The following is a 21208-nucleotide window of genomic DNA, read 5'->3' on the forward strand; positions in this document are numbered from 1 at the left end:
CTCCATGCTTCCAGCGTCTTTCTCCCCACTTGGAACTGAACCCAGATGGAAGGATTTGGAAAAGATATTCAGATGTTGTGGTTTTTCGTTACCTACGAAGATCAGAACAATGCAAGCCGTGGTATTCCCTAGGATATTCTGTGGAAAAGAAAGTGGGACTTTTTAAAAAGCAGGGTAGAAAGAGTATTCACAGCTTTGAACTTTAGTGTAGGGCAGGAGTGTCAAACTCAATTTCATTGAGGGCCACATTAGGATTGTGTTTGACCTTGGGGGACCAGGGTGGGCGTGGCCAGCTCAATGTCACTGGTGACAGGAGCACCTGTGATGGCCCAAGTGCTCTCTCAGTGAAAACAGGCTCCCTAACTCCTGTGACGGCCTCCTGCAACGCTCTGCCAGTGAAAGCTGGAAACTCTAGATCAGGGGTCACCAAACTTTCGGACCTCAGGGACCACTAAATTCATAATTTTAAATCCCGCGGACCACTAATATGATCTGCCTAATGACCAGCTGGGTGGTCATGGCTAGGTGGTCATGTGACTGGGTCGGTGTGGCCAACTCGATATCACTCAAATCGAGGGGTGCCTCGAGGGCCTCTACTTGCCCCTCCCCTCCCAGCCACTCCTCGCCTGCCCATCCAGGCTCCTTAGGGCCCCAACAGGAAGCAGTTTTTGGAGCTAAGCAGCCACCATGAGAAAGAGTTGGCAAAACAGCTGGCTCAGTTCAAATTGGATCTGACCGAGAAGGAGGCTCAGCAGAAGCACCTCACTGAGGACTACAAGCATAGGCTTTCCAAGCAGAGGGAAGATCTGTGGGAGTGCAAGGCCAGGTACAGGAACCTGGAGGCTCAGCGGGCTGAGATGGTCAGCCAGTTCCAGGCCATGCTGCAATCCCACTGTGTTCTATCCCCGTCCCCCCCCCCACACACACAAACAGCCAGCCGGGGGTTAAAGAATTACTTGGCACACACAAGGTTCGTTATCAGGAACTTGGCAGCAATACGATAACCGTCTGCCAAGTGCTTTACTTCAAGAAGAGGGAGTTTTCCTCCACCAGATAAACACCAACAAATACACACAGTTTTCAAAAACAGTCCAGCTCAAACAGAAACCTTCAGCAGATTCAGGCGTTGTACAAAGTGACTAGCCAGAAGTTAGCTTTGTCTGTCACAGAGTCTAAATGGCCACCACACTCTCTTATATAGCCTGTGGGGTGTGGTCCAGTGACTCAGCTTAATCCCTGGCACGCCTCCTCATCTGCTGCAAACATTTATCTCGCCTTCGTTGGCGTGGATCCAGGAACGACGTATCACCGTCATCGCTGTCATCGGAGACACCTGGCTCCTGGCCAATCTCCTCTCCCTCGGCAGACACCTGAGGCATAGCCAGAGAGGAGGGGCCTGGAGAGGGAGGCCTGGCCGGCTCCTCTCCTTCATGTTCAGAGCCTTCTCCCTCTGATAAAATGGGCTCGGGGGTTGGAGCCACAACATACTGGAACAAGGTCCTGCAGCTCTTTGCCACCAGTGGCACGTCCCTCCAGCCTTCACCCAAAGCCCCACACCAGGAGGCTGAAGCAGACCCTAAGTTGGAATTTCTGCCCCCCTCCAACCCACACAAAAAGACCCTGAAGGGGGAGACTCTCTGCAGCAACACAAACGTTCATTGCATGTATGCAGCCCAGGGGCCGTAGTTTGAGGACCCCTGATTTAGTGCAATATAAAAATGCAAATAATTTTTCTGCAGTCCACCAAAATTTTCTCACAGACCACCAGTGGTCCACGGACCACCAGTTGGTGACTGCAGCTCTAGATGACAGCTACAGCCCTGTGACTGAAGGCCAAACACATTGCATGCGTTGTCTCTGTAATGCATGTAAAAAAAAGGGAAAGGCACCTCAATTATACAGCTGTGGACACCATCTTGATCTTTTTGAGCTCTCCTCATAAAAACGCCAGAGTGTCTAGCTCATTTCCATCCTTGTTATTTATTACTAATTGTGTCAAGTATGGTACATACAAAAAAAGAAATAAAAAATAACCCCAGCCAATTCTGTCCTGTATTTGTTCATATGTTACTTGTTTTCCAATGCTGTTTTAATTACCATATTTTTCAGAGTATAAAACGCACCTTTCCCCCCCCTAAAAGGGGGTGAAAATTTAGGTGTGTCTTATACACCGAATGTAACCCCACCCACCCACTGGCCCCCACCCTTTGGCCTGCCTCGCAGCAGTTACCTCCTTGCAAGCAAACAGCAAGAAAAAACAGCTCCTTTCAGCTTCAGCACAGCCTAATTACCACAAGTTGATTGGATCGATCTCCTGACTCTCAGTTGATTTGCTCTCAGCTGTTTTGCACAGGGCTCTGCTGCTTGCTTGCAAGGAAGAAAATTGCTGGACCAGATTTTTTTTCCCCCTTATGCTAATTGAGCTATGCTAAAAACGAAAACGAAAGTAAAGTAGGCTGTTTGCTGTTTGCTGTAACGAGGCAAAATTGCTGGGAAGCAGAGGCAGAGGGAGATTTCTTTTTCTTCTTTTCCTCACCAAAAAAGGTAGGTGCGTTTTATAATTTGGTGTGTTTTATACTCTGAAAAATACGGTAGTCATTTCCACTCTGAATCCAGTGGTGGGATTCAGCCAGTTCGCACCACTTCGGGAGAACCGGTTGCTAACTTTCTGCCTGGCCTAATCTTCTCCCCTGTTTTAAAATTCTTTTAAATCAAATTTTAATCTGTTTTAAATTATTGGGATTTTTAATTGTCTCGGGCTAAATTATTTAATCAGGTTTTAATTATGTTCTTAACTTTTGCATTTATGTATTTTATTTTGTGCCTGTTCACCGCCCTGAGTCCTTCGGGAGTAGGGCGGTATATAAATCTAATAAAAGAAAGAAAGAAAGAAAAAAAAGAAACTGGTTGTTTTGAAAAAATAATTAGGGCAGAGAACCGGTTGTTAAATTACTTGAATCCCACCACTATCTGAATCTAAAATGAATTCATATAATGAAGTTTTTGCTTTTCATGCTCATCTTAAAACAATTTAATCTTTGTAAAATTTAATTTAATTTTTAGTATAGTATTATTCTATTACATATTCTATGGCTTAGAGGTTAATACATCTGCCTAACATGCAGGCAAGCCCAGGTTCAAATCCCAGAAGGGTATGGCAAGCTGATGAGAGCTAAATAGCTTTGTCAATAAATATAAATTTAACACAAAATAGTTTGTGGTGAAAGTGACTGCCTGAGGGCTCCTGGATTGGGGCTGAAAGGCGAAAGGAAGCAGTATGCTCCTTCCCATATTTGGGTAGACCAGGTTGCTTCAATAGCAAACCCATATAAAATTTATATTTTGCTGATAAAGAAATAAAGGGAGACCAGTATAGATCTATTTCAAGCTATTTAGCTCTCATCAGCTAGCCATATCCTTACTCGGATTCGAACTTGGGCTGCCTGCATATTAGGCTGTTGTATTAATCTCTGAGCCAGAAGTTCTCCTCCCTTTATCAACTTGAGCCAGGGGAGAGATTGTTTTTCTATCAAACCATTTGGTCTACCCCAATATGGGAAGGAGCCTACTGCTTCCCTTTCGCCTTTCAGCTCCAATCTGGCTAGCTGATGAGAGCTAAATAGCTTGAAATAGATCTATACTAGTCTCCCTTTATTTCTTTATCAGCAAAATATAAATTTGGTATAAAATGGTTTGTCGTGAATGCAACTGCTTGAGGGCTCCTGGATTGGAGCTGAAAGGCGAAAGGGAAGCAGTAGGCTTCCTTCCATATTGGGGTAGACCAGGTGCTTCAATAGACAAACACTTATATATAATATATCCTGAGTGGAGAGCCTGAGTGGCGTAGGAGGCTAGTGCCTCCTACTAAGGCAGCATTTAACATCCAGCTGTCTACAATTACTGTAAGTTCGAATCTCACCAGGCTCAAGGTCGACTCAGCCTTCCATCCTTTCTAAGGTGGGTAAAATGAGGACCCGGTTTGTGGGGGCAATAAACTGACTTGTATAAAATATACAAAAGTATGAAGGCTATTGCTTAACGCATTGTAAACCACCCTGAGTCTCCGGAGAAGGGCGGCATATAAAAATAAATAAAAATAAAAAATATAAAAATAAAATAAATATCCTATTTTATAAATTTTATAAAAAATTATACAATAGAAGAAAATGAAAATTCAAAACTCTATATTAAACTATTATTTCAGCCATTAGTTTATTGGTCAAATTGGTTGACCAATAAAAATCCATTCAATAGAACAGACAAAGCAAACTTATCCCCTAACAAGAATAACTATAGGCAACTATTTGTGAATGAAGCTTACACATACTTATAATGTAGCAGAATTTGCTACTTTTAGAGAAATAAATTCATCTTGGTTAACAGATAATGCAAATAAATGTTATCAGAGTGTCTCGAAATTTAAATGTCCCCATTGAAGTGATGATACAGGCGAACATGGACCCGTAGGGATTAAAACAGCAATAGACAGAAAAAAATAGGCAATTAAAAAAAAATCTTAATGCATAACTTCAGCTGAGAATTTGGTGTGAATTTCATTCTAACTACAAATACAATGGATTTAAAAGTATACAGACATTGGCTCTCCCCGTATGTATTATTTTGGGGGAAATGTACTTGATTTATCAATTGTTAATAAAATTATTTTAAAAAATCCACCAAGGAATATTTTTTGTTGGTAAAAGAGAGGAGGTGTAATGATTCCCTTCACCAGCAGGTGGAAGTATAAATCCAGTTTATGAAACTTAAGTCTGCCTGTATCTTTTCCTTGAGGTTAAAATGTTAAGTAAAAATGGGATTTCCCACTTTATTCATACTTATATGCCGCTCTTCTCCTGAAGGACTCGGGGTGGCTCCCAACAATAAAACAACAGAACAATTAGAATTAGCACTAAAATAATCCAATTAAAATCCCCAACAGGTTAAAGCTAACAACTCCCCTCTTTCTTTTTCATCAAGAGGGCTGCTTCACCTCTGGATTGCAACCAAGGCACTTATTACAATTGGGACTATCTTCGTTTTCTGCTTCTTTTGGGCAAGTCTTTTGTGTTTTGTGATTTTTTTTCCTAGTTTTTCTCTCTGCTCTACTGTTGTCTCCACACTCACTATGCAGACTTTTTTTGTTTTATTTTGTAGGAAGTTAGCACCCACCCCTTTCCTGGAAGAATAAAATATTTTAGGAAATATTAAAAAGGCAGAATATTATATTTGCCTGGATGAGAAATGGAGAAACATGTTTTAAAGACAAAGCAGCTTCCTGCCTCCCCCCCCCATCTTTGTTAATGGGCCAGAGGCAGAAACTCAATTCACTCCCATCTTTGTCAATGGACCATCATTTGCAACACAATAGGACCCCATCTAGGACAGAAACTCACCACATGGCACCTGGGAAGATTACATCAGCCAGCAAGGCTAGCTAAGACCCCCACCCCCTGAGAGTCTGACAACCAATCAGGATACTCTTTCGGGGCTCCCAGGAAATTCAATGCCAGAGAGAGCATAAAAACCCGGGGACTCAAGGAATCTTGTCCTTTTCTGTTCAGGAACTCAAACCATGTGATCCTGTCCACCATTAAACCATCTTTCCAAGCAGTCTCCATGTTTCCAGTGTCTTTTTCCCCACTTGGAGCTGAACCCAGAAGGATATTTCTTCCTACAATTTTTTACGTTCTTTTTTTTCTGGTTGGTGTCTCTCACTGGCAGACTTCATTGGGGCTACAATAACGGCTACATTCTGTCCTGGGTGAAGGAGTCAAGGCCTCCCTCCTCCCAGAAAAAGGTCCTCTGGAAGGAGACCTCCTCAAGGGGATCCATGCAGGTATGGGTCAAAAAGTCAAGTATGAGCTGTGGCTGTGCAATCCAAACCCCGTCTCTATTTTACAGGTGTCAAGCCCCAAGAGATACTTTGATCCCATGACTTCAATTTCGTTTGGTTTGTTTGTTTTTGCACCAGAAATCCCAGGAGACTCCTGATCCCCACATTATTTTCAAGTTGAGACCCTAATCAGTCACCTGCATCTGACTTTTACGACTAACAGAGTTGGAAGGGACCTTGTAGGTCATCTAGTCCAACTCCCTGCCCAAGCAGGAGACCCTACACCAGTGGTGGGTTTATTTTATTTTTTATTTTAATTTCATTTGTATACCACCCTACTCCCGTAGGACTCAGGACGGTGAACAGGCACAGAGTAAAACACGTAAAATACAAAAATCAAGAGCAGAAATAAAATCGAATTAAATCAATTTAGCCCAAGACAAATTTAAAACCCCAGGTTAAGAACAGATTAAAATTTACATTAAAATTTACATTAAAAAAGAATGGGAAAGGTTAGGCCAGACCAGCCTGGTGAAATAAAAAGATCTTAAGAGCGTGTCGGAAGGTGCATAGATCCGGGATCCTCCGTATCTCCGGGGGGAGCTCGTTCCAGATAGTAGGTGCCCCCACAGAGAAGGCTCTCCCCCTGGGGGCCGCCAGCCGACATTGTTTGGCCGATGGCACCCGGAGGAGTCCCTCTCTGTGAGAGCGTACCAGCCGATGGGAGGCCGTTTGCGCCAGCAGGCGGTCCCGTAAATAACCAGGCCCTAAACCATGGAGCGCTCTAAAGGTGGTAACCAAAACCTTGAAGCACACCCGGAAGACCACCGGGAGCCAGTGCAGCTCACATAGGAGAGGTGTTACATGGGAGCGCCACGTTGCTCCCATAACCACCCGCGCGGCCGCACTCTGCGCCAGTTGGAGCCTCCGGGTGCTCCTCAAGGGGAGCCCCATGTAGAGAGCATTGCAGTAGTCCAGGCGGGAAGTGACGAGGGCATGAGTGACCGTGTTTAAGGGTTGCTACCGCTTCTCCCCGGTTCTTGCGAACTGGTAGTGGAAATTTTGAGCAGTTTGGAGAACCGGTAAATACCATCTCTGCATGGCCCCGCCCCCAATCTATTCACTGCCTCCCAGTCTCCCAGCTGATCGGCTAGATTAGAAGGAAAAAATCAGGGCTCACTTGACAAAGAAGAGGGGAAAAAAACACGACACCGTTACTTTAAATTGACAAGCCAAGAAGCAGCTGCTAGAAGGAGGTTTTTGCTTGCAGACATTCAGCAGTTTTTTCTGGGTCAGCTAAACAACAAATGGGATAAGAGGAGGGATTCTTAAATGGTTCTATGTTTTTGAAGTTTTGAGGTTTGTGCAACATGGGCTTTGTGTTTCTAAAAAGGTTTGGGCGATTTCCATTGTAAAATATCCTGTCTTGAATGAGTTTTCTGCCTGCTTGTAAATGGAGCCGAACTTCCAACTTCCACCTTCTATTATCTCTAAGCACCGGTAGCTGTTTTCTTCTTACAAAGTTTCCTTTATGCAGCTGGCAGAAATGTGGAATGAGTATCAGGCAGGTTCCTTGTTAGCAGATTGACTTTTCTTTGCTTTTCTGGGAGCCTTTTCTTATGAGTGATATTTTTATTTGGGGAAATGAAGAGGGCGGAGTTTGATTCCTTCCCAGAGCAGGTTAGTGGAGTGGGGAGGGAATGGGGATTTTGCAGCATCCTTCCCCTGTCACGCCCACCAAGCCACTCCACGCCTACCAAGCCACATCCACAGAACCAGTAGTAAACATTTTTGAAACCCACCACTGCCCTACACCATTTCTGACAAATGGAGAGTCCAATCTTGAAAACCTCCAGTGATGAAGCTCCCACAACTTCCGAAGGCAACTTCTGTTCCATGGGTTGATTGCTCTCACTGTCAGAAAATTTCCCAGGTTGAATCTCTCCTTGTTCCGTTTCCATCCATTATTCCTTGAATGGCCTTCAGGTGCCTTGGAAAATAGCTTGACCCCCTCCTCTCTGTGGCAGCCCCTCAAATATTGAAAGACTGCTCTCCTGTCTCCCCTTCACTAGACTGGCCATGCCCAGTTCCTGTAACCGTTCATCGTATGTTTTAGCCTCCAGTCCCCTAATCATCCTGGTTGCTCTTTTCTGCACTCTTCCTAGAGTCTCAACATCTTTTTTATAATGTGGTGACCAAAACTGGATGCAGTAGTCTTAAGGTGTGGTCTTACTAGGGCTTTATAGAGTGGTATTAGTACCTCACCTGATCTTGATTGTATCCCTCTGTTAATGCAGTTTAGGATTGCATTGGGTTTTTTGGCTGCCGCCGCACACTGTTGGGACATATTTAATTGGTTGTCCACTAAGACTCCAAGATCTCACAATTACTGCTATTAAGCCTGGTGTCACCCAGTCTATATGTGTACTTTTGGTTTTTCTTGCATAAGTTTAATTTAATTTAAAACAATTGGCTGAGTCTCGACATCTTTTTTATAGTGCGGTGACCAAAACTGGACACAGTATTCTAGGTGTGGTCTTACTAAGGCTTACTAAGCCCTTACCCATTTGTAAAATTGGATTGTTGTGTGCCATACAATCCAGAGTCTCATGGAGAGGAGGGTGGGGGAGACGGGTGGGCCACGCGATGTAAATTTGATTAGCAAATATGATCACAGGCTTACGCTAACATGTGGCAGACAAAGGAATCCAAAGTCTTGCAGCGAGACAAAACCGCCTTCTCTTTCAAACACTCTCGCCTTTGTTCATCAGGGAACGCATGACAGGGTCCCTGTTTTGCTTTCTCCCTGCTTTGAGAACTCGCAGTTCCTGGAACGGTCCCTTCCACACCCTCACGTGGGAACGTGAGACCCAAAGCTCTCTGGAAGGTCATTCAATAGCTGAGGCTATTTCAGATGATGGGCGTCTTTCCAAGCCGGGCCCAGCTGCCTCTCGCCCTAAAATATTTGGAAGTCTGTTATCGGGGTGGGGTGGGGGGGACAGGCACACACACAGAGAGACCATGGTTTATAATTAACGCCATTAAAAATAGCCATTGACTCAACCACATGCAGCTAACAGGGCAAGGAAGCTGTTGTGTAACCAGCAGCCCAGAAGGACAACGCCAGAAGAATGTCATGATCTAAAACCGTCCCAAGCAGCCGGAGAAGTTGGACCCCCCCAAAAGGCAAGTACTTTCGAGCTTGTTGACAAACTGATATTTGCCTAAGGTGGGTGCACGCATGGGGTAGAGAGTGGCGTCTTTTCCCCCCAACAGCTGAACGACAACTGCGATTGCCTGCTGTGTTTTTCTGCTTATTAGGGGCACGCCGAAAGAGTTGGCTCGGTTCCTGCCAGTTCCTGCTCACCAAGCTGTCCTTGGTGATAGGGATGATATAGGTCCCTCTGAGTAGGTGGGGGAGAGGTGGATCTAGGCAGAAATGCCACCTAAGTACAGCAGATGATCCAGAGGATACGTATTTAAGGAGGGATCTCCTTATACAGTTCCCGGAACGGAATGATTAATTTTGTATCTCCAAGTCCATCTAGGGAAATCCAGGTCCATCTAGTCCATCTAGGGAAAAAGTTGAATGCCTTTCCTTCTCTAAGCCGGATCTGATAGCTCTGGCAGTCCAGGCTGAAGCCTTCCCATCACTGGTGTTGTAGGATCACAACCTTTACAGGAACAGGAGAGGGAGAGTATCATGTTAGGTCCATCCGCAGGAGGTCTTCGCACTTTGCCAGATTCAGTTCCTGACCTCTCTTATGACATTGTCTGTGTTTGACAGCTGGGTCAATTTATTCCGGGCTCCGCAGTGATGTATTTGTGACTAGCAGTACATGAGCATTGTCTCTGAAAACCAGTGGAGCGTGTTGACCATTTGCTGGCTACCTGGGGAGAAAGGTTACGTAGGCAGGTCTTTTAAGGAGAAAGGTGGCAGGATGGTTTTTTAAAAAATCTCCTCCCTATTGGAACTGCCTGGATTTTATATACAACTGGACAAATGTGCATGATGTGAAATCAGTCTGCACATTGGAGAGCTGCCTACGCAAGCAGTTTACACTATTTCCTTCCACTTGCATGGAGTACAGAAGGGAACGGACTTTTGTTACTCCGGGATCTCTGGAAGCTCACGATGGGGCAAGGGTTAAATGGTTCCTTTGCTTAAACAAGGTTCTCTTGTTTCTTGTTCTCCCAATAAGATGTTGAGACTCTAGAAAGAGTGCAGAGAAGAGCAACAAAGAGGATTAGGGGACTGGAGGCTAAAACATATGAAGAATGGTTGCAGGAACTGGGTATGTCCAGTTTAATGAAAAGAAGGACTAGGGGAGACATGATAGCAGGGTTCCAATATCTCAGGGGCTGCCACAAAGAAGAAAGAGTCAAGCTATTCTCCAAAGCACCTGAGGGCAGGACAAGAAGCAATGGGTGGAAACAAATCAAGGAGAAAAGCAACTTAGAACTAAGGAGAAATTTCCTGACAGTGAGAACAATTAATCAGTGGAACAACTTGCCTCCAGAAGTTGTGAGTGCTCCAACACTGGGAGTTTTTAAGAAGATGTTGGACAACCATTTGTCTGAAGTGGTGTAGGGTTTCCTGCCTAAGCAGGGGGTTGGACTAGAAGACCTCCAAGGTCCCTTCCAACTCTGTTATTCTATTCTATTCAATTCAAGATGATCAAGCTTGAAGGTGATTGTGAATCATCTTCAAGATGCTTTGAAGGACAGGGGAAGTTGGGATTCCATCTTTGTCTTAAGCAGGCAGACTTCTAGGGCTGGCTTAGTATTGTATGTAAACTAACAAATTCCAAGAACATTTATTCATATTGTGCAATCTCCATATTAAGGACAAAGGCGTCATACCATCAGTTTTGATAATTTTTAAGAATAAAGAACTGAAGGAAGTGGTGGTTCGGGGACTAGGAATGATTGTTTGAACTGTCTGCATGCCTGAGAACTTGAACTTTCAGGATCCAGCTCTTACTTGTCAGAGATATGCCTTGGGAAGTCACAGGCTCTGCTGTCTGTGTGTTTAACAGATTAACAGAGTTAGAAGGGACCTTGTAGGTCATCTAGTCCAACCCCCCGCTCAAGCAGGAGACCCTACACCATTTCTGACAAATGGCAGTCCAGTCTCTTCTTGAAAGTCTCAAGTGATGAAGTTCCCACAACATCCGAAGGCAACTTCTGTTCCATGGGTTGATTGTTCTCACCGTCAGAAAGTTCCTCCTCATTTCTAGGTTGAATCTCTCCTTGGTCAATATCCATCCATTATTCCTTGTCTGGCCTTCAGGTGCTTTGGAAAACAGCTTGACCCCTTTCTCTCTGTAGCAGCCCCTCAAATATTGGAAGACTGCTATCATGTCTCCCCTGGTCCTTCTCTTCACTAGACCAGCCATGTCCAGTTCATGGGCACAACTTGTTTCGATGCTCTACCTGACTCATTCTTTTGGGACAGACTGTACATTCCCACCCTTCCTCTTGTGTCCCTCTCTGTTGCTCAACAAGGTAGTCTTCCCCTCCTCCATCTCTGCAATTCCCTTCATGCTTCCTTTGAAGATGTCCTGTCCTCCTTCTAGAGTGACTTCTCCTACTATTTCCAGAGTACCGCTATCTTCTGGACACAGGAGCACCAGGGTTGGGCCCAGGGGTGGTATTCACTTACCTTCCCTACCAGTTCACAAATGTGTGCATGCACGCGCTTGCTCCGCTCACCCATGCCATCTTCTGCACATGCAACAGGCCCTCTGAGCATATGCAGAGCCTCGAAAACATGAAAAAATGGGACGTCGGGACATCCGTGCGGTTGGGTGGGGAATCCTGCAGTCACCCCTACCAGTTCGCCTGAACCGGATAGAACCGGCTGAATACCACCACTAGTAGGGCCTGAATGCTGGGGTGGGAAGGGTGGGGATGGGTTTCTCTCCTATGGCAATAAGTCATCCCAAAATGCTTCTACCCAGAATGCGCCTACCTAGAATGTTTCTAGAATGCTTCTTTTGGTGGGCAAAAGTAACCTCCCATGCCATGCATTGTGAGCATTGCCAGATAAATCTAAGGAACAAGATGAAGTCACTTCTCCTCGAAAGCCACCTGAGGACAGGATAAGAAGCCATGGGTGGAAGCTCCTCAGAGGGAGATCCAATCTGGAAATAAAAAGAAGTTTCCTCACAGGTAAGAATGATTAATCAGTGAAACAGCTGGCCTCCAGAAGTTGTGGGAAGGGCTTCAAGAAAAAAAAAATTGGACAGCCGTTTGTCCAGAGTGATATAAGTCCTCCTGCCTTGGACAGAGAGTTGGACTAGAAGACTTCCAAGGTCCCTTCCAGTCCTGTGAATCTATGATTCTGTAGCCCCATTTCCTCCCTCACATCTCAGGTTCATTTAGGACCAGGAGAAGAAGCAGGGTGGGATTCCATCCAGAGGCGGGTTTCAAATACTGTACCAACTGATTCACCCATCACTGGAAATGCGAGCGTGCACATATGCATGCTCGCTTCACTTGCATGCACGCTGTCCGAGCTTGCATGCAGTATCACAAAACACGGCAATTCACTTGCATGTACTGTCCACGCATGTATGTGGTGTCAAAAACACAAAGATATAGAATGGGATTGCGCCCGGGCAGGTGGGTCGCCACTACCGGTTCGCTCAAACCGGACCGAACCGGCTGAATACCATCTCTAATTCCATCCCTTTCCCACCATATTTATTTTGCATTGCCAGGGTGAGCCTCAGGACCCCTCTCTGGTGGGATGACTTTTGTACTAATTTGATTTATTATTTTTGCTTCATTACGTTACCCTCTACCTCCTTGTCTGCTGAGAGGCTGCACGGTGATGATTTATGGAAGACATCTGGGATCTTAGGGGGGTAGCCTGTAGATTGTGTCACTGCTATTTGAGAAGCGTCGACTCATTCCCTCCTTCGTGCAGCAAAGTAGCCGGAGTGTCAAATTCTAATCAGCTTCAGTGCTTAAATCGTAAGCGGACAGGTGTCCGTAGCGGTTCCTGAACCGAAAGTTTCCCTTCAAGATGATTCCCATTCCCACCTGCCCAAGGATGCTGGAATGGAGAGGAACAGAGCAAGAGAACGGAAACTAGTTCTGAAGACAAGTTACAGGGTATCTCATCACCCAAAAATATTTCTCCAGGATCCATGTAGCCAACCAGAACGCAGGAGGAGAAAAAATAGATGCCTTAAAAATATGTATCGTGTTTCCCCGAAAATAAGACAGGGTCTTATTTTCTTTTGACTCCCAAAATATGTCCTTGGCCTTATTATTGGGGGGAGGGATCTTATTATTTTTGAGGTGCAGGAGGCCCCTAAACATCTGCCTTCTGCAGGGGGACTGGTGCCGGAGCGCCGACCAGCTGCTTCGCTGTTGCCGCTCAGGCCGCTGCCTCCAGCAATCGTGGAAGCTTTTAATTTGCTTTCCATGCAAACAGCATGAGGTGAGGAGGTGAGGTGGGGGGGTGAACGGTGGGGGAACATGCCCCACACGCACCTGCCATCCACCCGGAACGGCCTCATGGAGGCCGCTCCTGCAAACCCTAGCTCGCGCGCCACTTCTCTTAGTGGCGGCTGCAAAAAGCGGCCGCAAACAAACTGTTGCCAGCCCTAGCCCTGTCGACCTGGGGGGAGGGGTACTGGCACCAGAGCTCCGAGCCGTGGCCGGTGTGAGCTGTTTGCACAGCCATGAAGCAGGATCGGCATGGCCGATTCTTGCCCGCAGCATTGCCGGCGAGGATTGGATCAGAGCCGCTGCCAGCCAAGATCGGCAAGTCTGATTTGGGGAGCTGAACACGCTGCTGCCGCCCAGGAGAAGAACGCCAGAAATGGGCTCTCTCGCAGCACCTCCTCTCTTTCTTCTTCTCCCGAGTACCACTTTTGTTCCTGTTTTTCGGGGGGGAAGGATGGACATGCACAGGTGTTTTTTTACAAAATTCCATTAAATTATGTTTGATTCTTGGAGTCTGCCTGGACAAGCTCCTGAGGTTTTTGGGGCAAGGTTTTTCAGAGGTGGTTCGCCATTGCCTCCTTCCCAGTGCTGAGAGAAAGTGACTGGCCCAGGGGTACCCAGAATAACAGAGTTGGAAGGGACTTAGGAAGTTTTATAATCCAACTCCCTGCTCAAGCAGGAGACCCCTATTCCATTTCAGACAAATGGCCGTCCAACCTCTTTTTAAAAGCCTCCAGTGATGGAGCATCCACAACTTCTGAAGGCAAGTCATTCGACTGGTTTATTGTTCTCACTGTCTGAAAATTTCTCCCTAATTCTTGATTGGATCTCTCTCTGATAGTTCCATCCATCACTTTTTGTCCTGTCTTCGGATGCTTTGGAGAATAACCCAGGGGTGAAATCCAGCAGGTTCTAACAGGTTCTGGAGAACCGGTAGCGGAAATTTTGAGTAGTTCGGAGAACCGGCAAATACCACCTCTGACTGGCCCCAGAGTGGGGTGGGAATGGAGATTTTGCAATATCCTTCCCCCAGGAGTGGGGAGGGAATGGGGATTTTGCAGTAACCTTCCCCTGGAGTGGGGTGGAAATGGAGATTTTGAGTATCCTTCCCCTGCCATGCCCACCAAGCCACGCCCACTGAACCGGTAGGGGAAAAATTTTTAATTTCACCCCTGGAATAACCCCTCTTCTTTGTGAACACCCCTTAAATATTGGAAGACTGCTATCATGTCACCCCTGCATTTTCTCTGCATTTTCTCATACATTCCCAGTTCCTGCAACAGTGGTGGGTTCCTTCCGGTTCAGCCCAGTTCCGCTGAGCCGGTAGTGGTGACAATATGACGTCACCGAACCGGTTCTGCCCCGCCACCCCCCGCGTTATTCTTACCTTTTATTTGGCCCCACCCCCAATCTATTGCTGGCTCCTGAGTCCCAGCTGATGGCTAAAGGGAAAAAAACTGTTTAAACTCTTGCTGCGGGGCTGCAAAGGACCGCCCTACAGCTGATCAATGTTAAAAGAAAACAAATGAGTAGACCGGTGCCTGCAAAAATAAATGGGTAGACCGGTGCCTGCAAAAATAAATGGGTAGACCAGTGCCTGCAAAAATAAATGGGTAGACCAGTGCCTGCCAAAATACATGAGTAGATCAGTGCCTGCAAAAATACATGAGTAGATCAGTGCCTGCAAAAATACATGAGTAGACCAGTGCCTGCAAAAATAAATGGGTAGATGGGTACAGCTCTGTAAGCAGTTAAAAGCCTGGTAGACCAGTACCTCTGCTAAATCCTAAAGAATTGTCACATAACCATCAAGCCACACACACAAAATAAGCCACGCCTACAGAACCGATAGTAAAAAAATTTAGAACCCACCCCTGTCCTGCAACCATTCTTCATATAGGACTAGAACTCCCAGTCTCCCAATTTCTAGTCTGCTGTCTTCAACCATTATACCAAACTGCCTCTCAATTTATAAGCAACGTATTAAGCAGCGGTGGGTTTCACATACCTTCCGCACATATGCCCAGCCTTTTGTGCATGCGCTTTGCTCATGCGCTCAGCCTCAAAAACATGGCTAAATAGGATGGCATTACACCGGGGCGGATAGACGGCGGGCCCATCCACAGTCGCCGCTACCGGTTTTCCCGAACCGGTCTGAACCGGCTGAATACCACCTCTGATATTAATTAATTATCAGCATAGCTCAGTTCAAGAGCCATCCTTAGATATATTCTGGACTAAAGCATTAAACAAGTCTACGAATATATGCCAGAAATGACAGATCATGTCTATAACAAGAATGGATGGTTTGTACCAGAGGTGGGTTTCAGCAGGTTCTGACCAGTTTTGGAGAACCGGTAGTGGAAATTATGAGTAGTTCGGAGAACCAGTAGTAAAAATTCTGACTGGCCCCGCCCCCATCTATCCTCAGCCTCCTGAGTCCCAGCTGATAGGGAGGAAATGGGAATTTTGCCACGCGCACCAAGCCATGCCACGCCCACCAAGCCATGCCACGCCCACAGAACCGGTAGTAAAAAAATTTGAAACCCACTACTGGTTTGTACCTTCTCCCCTTCTTTTTAAAAGTCACTTTGGCCATAGTTGCTAATAAGTGGGACATATATCTTTCTTTTTCATGGATAAATACAAGATAGAACAGGCTTAATGTATTTTTTAAGGATCAAAGGCTATCCCAGAATCTTAGTCACTTCAGCTACCAGCTCTCTCTTTCAATGTTATACGTAGCCCCCAGCCATCAAAAGGCTAAGGCTCCCTCATCTATTTTATGATAAGTGAAACCACTTGTACCAAAAATCAATCTGAGCGACCTATTTGACAAACATATTCGACATTTCTACAGGAAACATGATGGTTATCAAACCTCACTGGATATTTGATAGGCCGGGTTATGGCAGGACTGGAAAAAAAAAAAAATCTCTTTCAGAGATAAAAGATTTTTCCCAAGCTAATAATTCAGTTTATAATTTCTCCAACATTTGTGTTACGATTGGCCCCAGCGTGTTTCTATGAGCGTTGCATAAAAATGATTTAAAAAGCAGGCTGCCCCTTCAAGTCACCCCAACGTTTCTTTCTTCACTAAAAAGAAAAAAGAAAGGAAAGAAAAGAAAAGAAAAGAAAAAAGCCAGGAATATGTTAATGGAGTTGATCAAAGCTAGTTGAAATACCTTTCTAAAACATCTGTTCCAATTTCCCAGGGCTCTCCTTGATGCTTTCTGCAGCCGAGTGCGGCTCCTGTAGAATGTTAAACTGGAATTATTTACTACGTGTTTAGATTATCCAGAGCCTATTTCATTTTATATAAGTAATGAGTAACAACTGTAGGAAGTTAGCACCCATCCCACTGGTGGAATTCTATTTTTTTTTTTAAATAATTTTTATTAATATATTCTATACACTAATACACACATAAAATATACAATCCTGCCACCATGATATAATATGATTACATTGTCCATAAGTATAAAATCATTCCTTTATACATACATATTTGCCACCATATATATATATACATCATCATATATCTATTCTATCCCACCTTTTCTGGACCCAATCGTACCATACAAAAATGGAATTCCATTTTTTTTACTACCAGTTCTGGTGGGCGTGGCTTGGTGGGTGTGGTTCCCCTGGGTGTGGCTCCAGGGGAAGGATACTGCAAAATCTCCATTCCCACCCCACTCCAGGGGAAGGATACTGCAAAATCTCCATTCCCACCCCACTCTGGGGCAAGCCAGAGGTGGTATTTGCCAGTTCTCCGAACTACTCAAAATTTCCGCTACCGGTTCTCCAGAACCTGTCAGAATCTGCTGAATAGCACCCCTGACTCCCCTCTCTTCTAAGAAAATGAGATATTTTAGGAAATATTAAAAGGGCAGAATATTTCCCCTAAAAGGGAGGCAGAAACTCACCCCCACACCACCTTTGTCAATGGGCCATTAAGGCCTGGGCCAGTCTATTCTACATAACAAAGATCTACCTCCTTCAGGCAGAGTCATAGTAGGAATTGCCCAAAGCCCTTTCATTAAATCATCACCCAGCAAGAGTCAACCAAGCTTGGGACTCAAAAATACAACCTACAAAGTTACCCCTGCATGGCCCCATGGGAGTCTGACAACCAATCAGAATACAAGCTCAAATTCAAAAGCTCAGAGAGGGTATAAAACTCAGACCCTCTCAGCATCTCCTCCCCTTTTTGTTTTCTTCACCCAAGATCTTCAAGGCATGTGATCCTGTCCACCATTAAACCATCTTTCCAAGAGGCCACCATGTTTCCGGTTTTTTTCTCCCCACTTGGAACTGAACCAAGAAGGACATTTCTTCCAACACAACGATTATAATCTGATCAGAAGGAAAGCTGGTCTGTTCTTAATTTAACACTTTTATTGAGTTATAAGATACAAAATACAAAAGTAAATAGGAAAACAGTGGGGAGGAAGAGGGGGAAGAGAAGTGAGGGAGGATAAGAGAAAAAGAAAAAGAAGCATTGACTTCCCATTCTCTCTGTTGCAGTAAAATAAGGCATTACATCTAATCACAACTTTTTGTTTTTTTCATAATAATATAAACAAGCCATTTCTATAAAGATCTATCAATCTAATCGGTAAAACCCAAAATCAAAATTTCACTCTTTTCCACCTCAAGCATGAAGTTCAGAAGTGGTCTCCATGTGGAAACAAAAGTACTTATATTCTTTTCTCATCAAAATAGTCAATTTTGCCATTTCAGCCAACTCCATCAATTTCTGCAACCATTCGTCCATGGTAGGAATTGAAGTGCCCTTCCATTTTTGTGCATACAATAGCCTATTGTATGCTCGTTCTTAACCTTCAAGCCCAAAAAAGGTTTTAGAGAATTTCCAAGGAGTGATCAGAGTTAAGAATTTTGAGAGTTTTTAACGGAAATTTAGTTTCACAGCAGGTGAATCCAACAGCAAAGAGAAACAGTCCATAAAAAAAGGTGCAATTTATTATTATTATTTTTAATGTTGGTTTAACATAGTGCATCAACAAAATATTGAAAATATAATAAATACAGAGGGAGCAGCAAGGGTGGGATTGGAAAAATTTAGCAGCCAGTTCTCTGTCCGGTTGCTTGGTGGGCGTCGCCATGGGGGCATGGCCTAGTCAGCTTCCTGAGCCATGGTGGGGGGGGGCATTTTCACCCTCCCCAGGCTCCGGAGGCTTTTCTTGAGCCTCCGGGAGGACGAAAATGGCCTTCCCTGGGCTCCAGAGGCCCTCCGTAGGCTGAAAATGGGCCCGTTTCCAGACTTTCGGTACTTCCAGTAGGCCCATTTTTTGCCCTCCCCAGGCTCCAAAGGCTTTTCTCAAGCCTCCGGAAGGGTGCAAACAGCCTCCCCCAGGATCTAGAGGCCTTCCGGATGCTGGAAACAGGCCCGTTTCTGGACTTCTGGTACTGTTTTTCGCCCTCCCAGCACCTCTGCATGGGCCCTGCACTTACCTGACATCCAAAATGGGCCACGTGGAGATTCCTGGGAGGGGAGGGGCAGGTGGGCGGGGTCAGCCAGTCCTTGCAACTACCAGTTCAGCAAACTAAATTAAAATTAACATCCGGTTCGCCTGAACTGGCCTGAACTAGCTGAATCCCATCCCTGGGGAGCAGGCATTAAAAATGCACAGTTGGGAAATGTATTTAATTTCATCCATTTTAAAGAGTTACTCATGATTATTTGTTAATTAATTAGTTAATTATCCTAAAGAAGTATATTTCCAGCATTTTGCTATAGTAACTCTAACACTGACAAAGTAAAAATGTGGAACTAATTTTTGATGCTGCATCATTTTTATCAATTGCCCGGAGATAATTATGCAATTTTTCTAGTTTCCTGAAGAAATTTCAACTGAGGTTTGTAACATGTACTAATTTAATTACATCTCTTCAACACATTACAGAAAAGCTTTGATTAATATAATGGTCCTTTAAAGTGTCATACTTCCATTTAGTATGAAGAAGGTCAGAAAAGTAAGTTTTATTACAGTGGCTGATTTTCCTTCAAAGAAAGTTTATATAAGTTTAAAACTTTTTTATTTGCAATTAAGCAGGAAAAGGGTGATTAGAATGTTGATTTTGGAAAGCTTTTAAATGGTCTGAGAAGTCAGATTGACTGGAAACAAAAATTTGGAAAGTTATACGAATATTCCCTGTGGTTTCTTTAATATCTTATTGAAATCTATAAAGACTTGAGTTTAAATGTAAAAAAAACAATATCTTCTTGCGAAAATGTTCTGGATGACAGAAAAACATGATAAGGGAAAATCTTACTAGAGGCAGACAGATAGAATTAAAGATTATAATTAAAAGAGAATTCCTAGTAATACACAAGGGAGTAAAATATTTAAACTCTGAAAGCATTTAAAGATCTTTGATAACAACGTACCTAGAACATACTCTTTAAACTTACCTGATAAATAAATAAGGGCATAAAAGAAGCGATAGAAAAGAATATAGCTGAAAATCAGGCTATTTTAGATATGGATTTAATATTGACAGGATACAAGAATCATATTGACAAAGGTGTTATGTAGGACCTAGATATGAAACTGGCTGAGGTTTTAATAACTGAAAGCAACACACAAGTAATAAATCAGAGGGGTGACTTGGATATGTGGACTTTAACTGGTTCTCTGCCCTAATGACTGGATGGGGTGGGCGTGGCCATGGTGGGCGTGGCCAGGGGGTGTGACAGGCAGCACTTGGTCTCCTGCACCCTCATGGGAGTGAAAATGGGCCGCCGGGCCCCGCTGTACCCCCCGTGCCCCGTTTTGGGCCTAGGACTCTGCACTTAACTGGGAGACAAAATGGGGCGCATGGGGACTCCTGGAAGAGGCGGGGCAGGGCGAGGTGGGGCCAGCCAGCAATTTAATTGCTGGTTCGCACCGAACCAGCCTGAACTGACACTGACTTTAACTCACAAAAGTGACGGACAATTTCCTTATTTTTGGATTGACAAAAGAGAGACCAAAAAAAAAAAAGAGCTTTTGGGACATTACATAAAAGGAATAATCAAGACCTTTAAAATTAAAATTTATGAAGTTGGCTTATTTGATCAAAGTTAAACTCTTTTTCTCCTCTTTTTTTCCAACAGCTTTTAATGGGTCTCTCTTGGCTAGGATAGAATGATGAGGCTTTATTATCACATGTATTATGTATCTGTATTATGCAAAGTAATAATGTAATGTATAATACTATAATATAAACAATTATTTGGATGCCACCTACTGAAGCAACTGTAGAGAGTATTATTCAAAGGAGTGCATTGCAATATAATGCAATTTATAATTATTTGTATGCCACCTAGTCAAGAGGTATGCTGATATAAATTTGGGGTTTAATCAGACAACCCATCACAGAAAACTCTGCTAGGAACCCATGACAGCTCTCTCAATCTCTTTCCAGTGAACACAATCACTCTTGCAACTAAGGCAGTTGCAGTTTCCCCAGTTGTAAAAATTTCTAGGACTAAATAGATCTTGCGAACATAGAATTGGAAGGGACTCTTCAGGTCCATGGAGTCCCACCTCCTGTAGGAATCTATTTAAAGCCTTATAGCTTCCTCCTGAATCCACTACTTCTCCTGTCTCTTTGCATTGCTGATTCGACACTGAAACTTGTCTTCCTATAATGAAGTTTTGTCTAACATTCAGTCAAAATCTGTCTTCCTGTTACTTAAATCCATTATTTCCTGTTCTATCTTCTGGAAGGAGAGAAGACAGGACAGGACTGGAGTCTCTTTTGCAAGGATTTCTTCTAGCACTTTGAACAGAGTTATTCACAACCCTCCACAGTCTTTTCAAGGCTGAATGACCCCAGCTCCTTTAAGATTTCTCCACAGAAATCAGTAACTAGTCCCTGACAGTTGACATCTTCTGAAGCTTT

At 44.3% G+C, this 21208-nt stretch overlaps 1 protein-coding gene across 2 annotated transcripts in view; it reads left to right on the plus strand.

Annotated features, from left to right (window-relative positions):
• Nucleotides 1-8579: 8579 nt before the first annotated feature.
• The window catches only part of LOC117676149 (dual specificity protein phosphatase 13B-like), a 29361-nt gene continuing 16732 nt past the window's right edge, over nt 8580-21208 (plus strand). Inside the window, exon 1 of one of the 2 annotated variants that reach the window (XM_034435414.3) lies at nt 8580-9019. The gene's annotated coding sequence lies outside the window, so the exon portion shown is untranslated. Of the gene's footprint in view, nt 9020-11801; nt 12008-21208 lie in introns of those variants that run through there. The other variant, XM_034435413.3, reaches the window with a different exon arrangement.

Source organism: Pantherophis guttatus, chromosome 6 (assembly GCF_059756535.1).
Source record: "Pantherophis guttatus breed Tessera chromosome 6, ASM5975653v1, whole genome shotgun sequence".
In the NCBI taxonomy this organism is placed as follows: Eukaryota; Metazoa; Chordata; class Lepidosauria; order Squamata; family Colubridae; genus Pantherophis; species Pantherophis guttatus.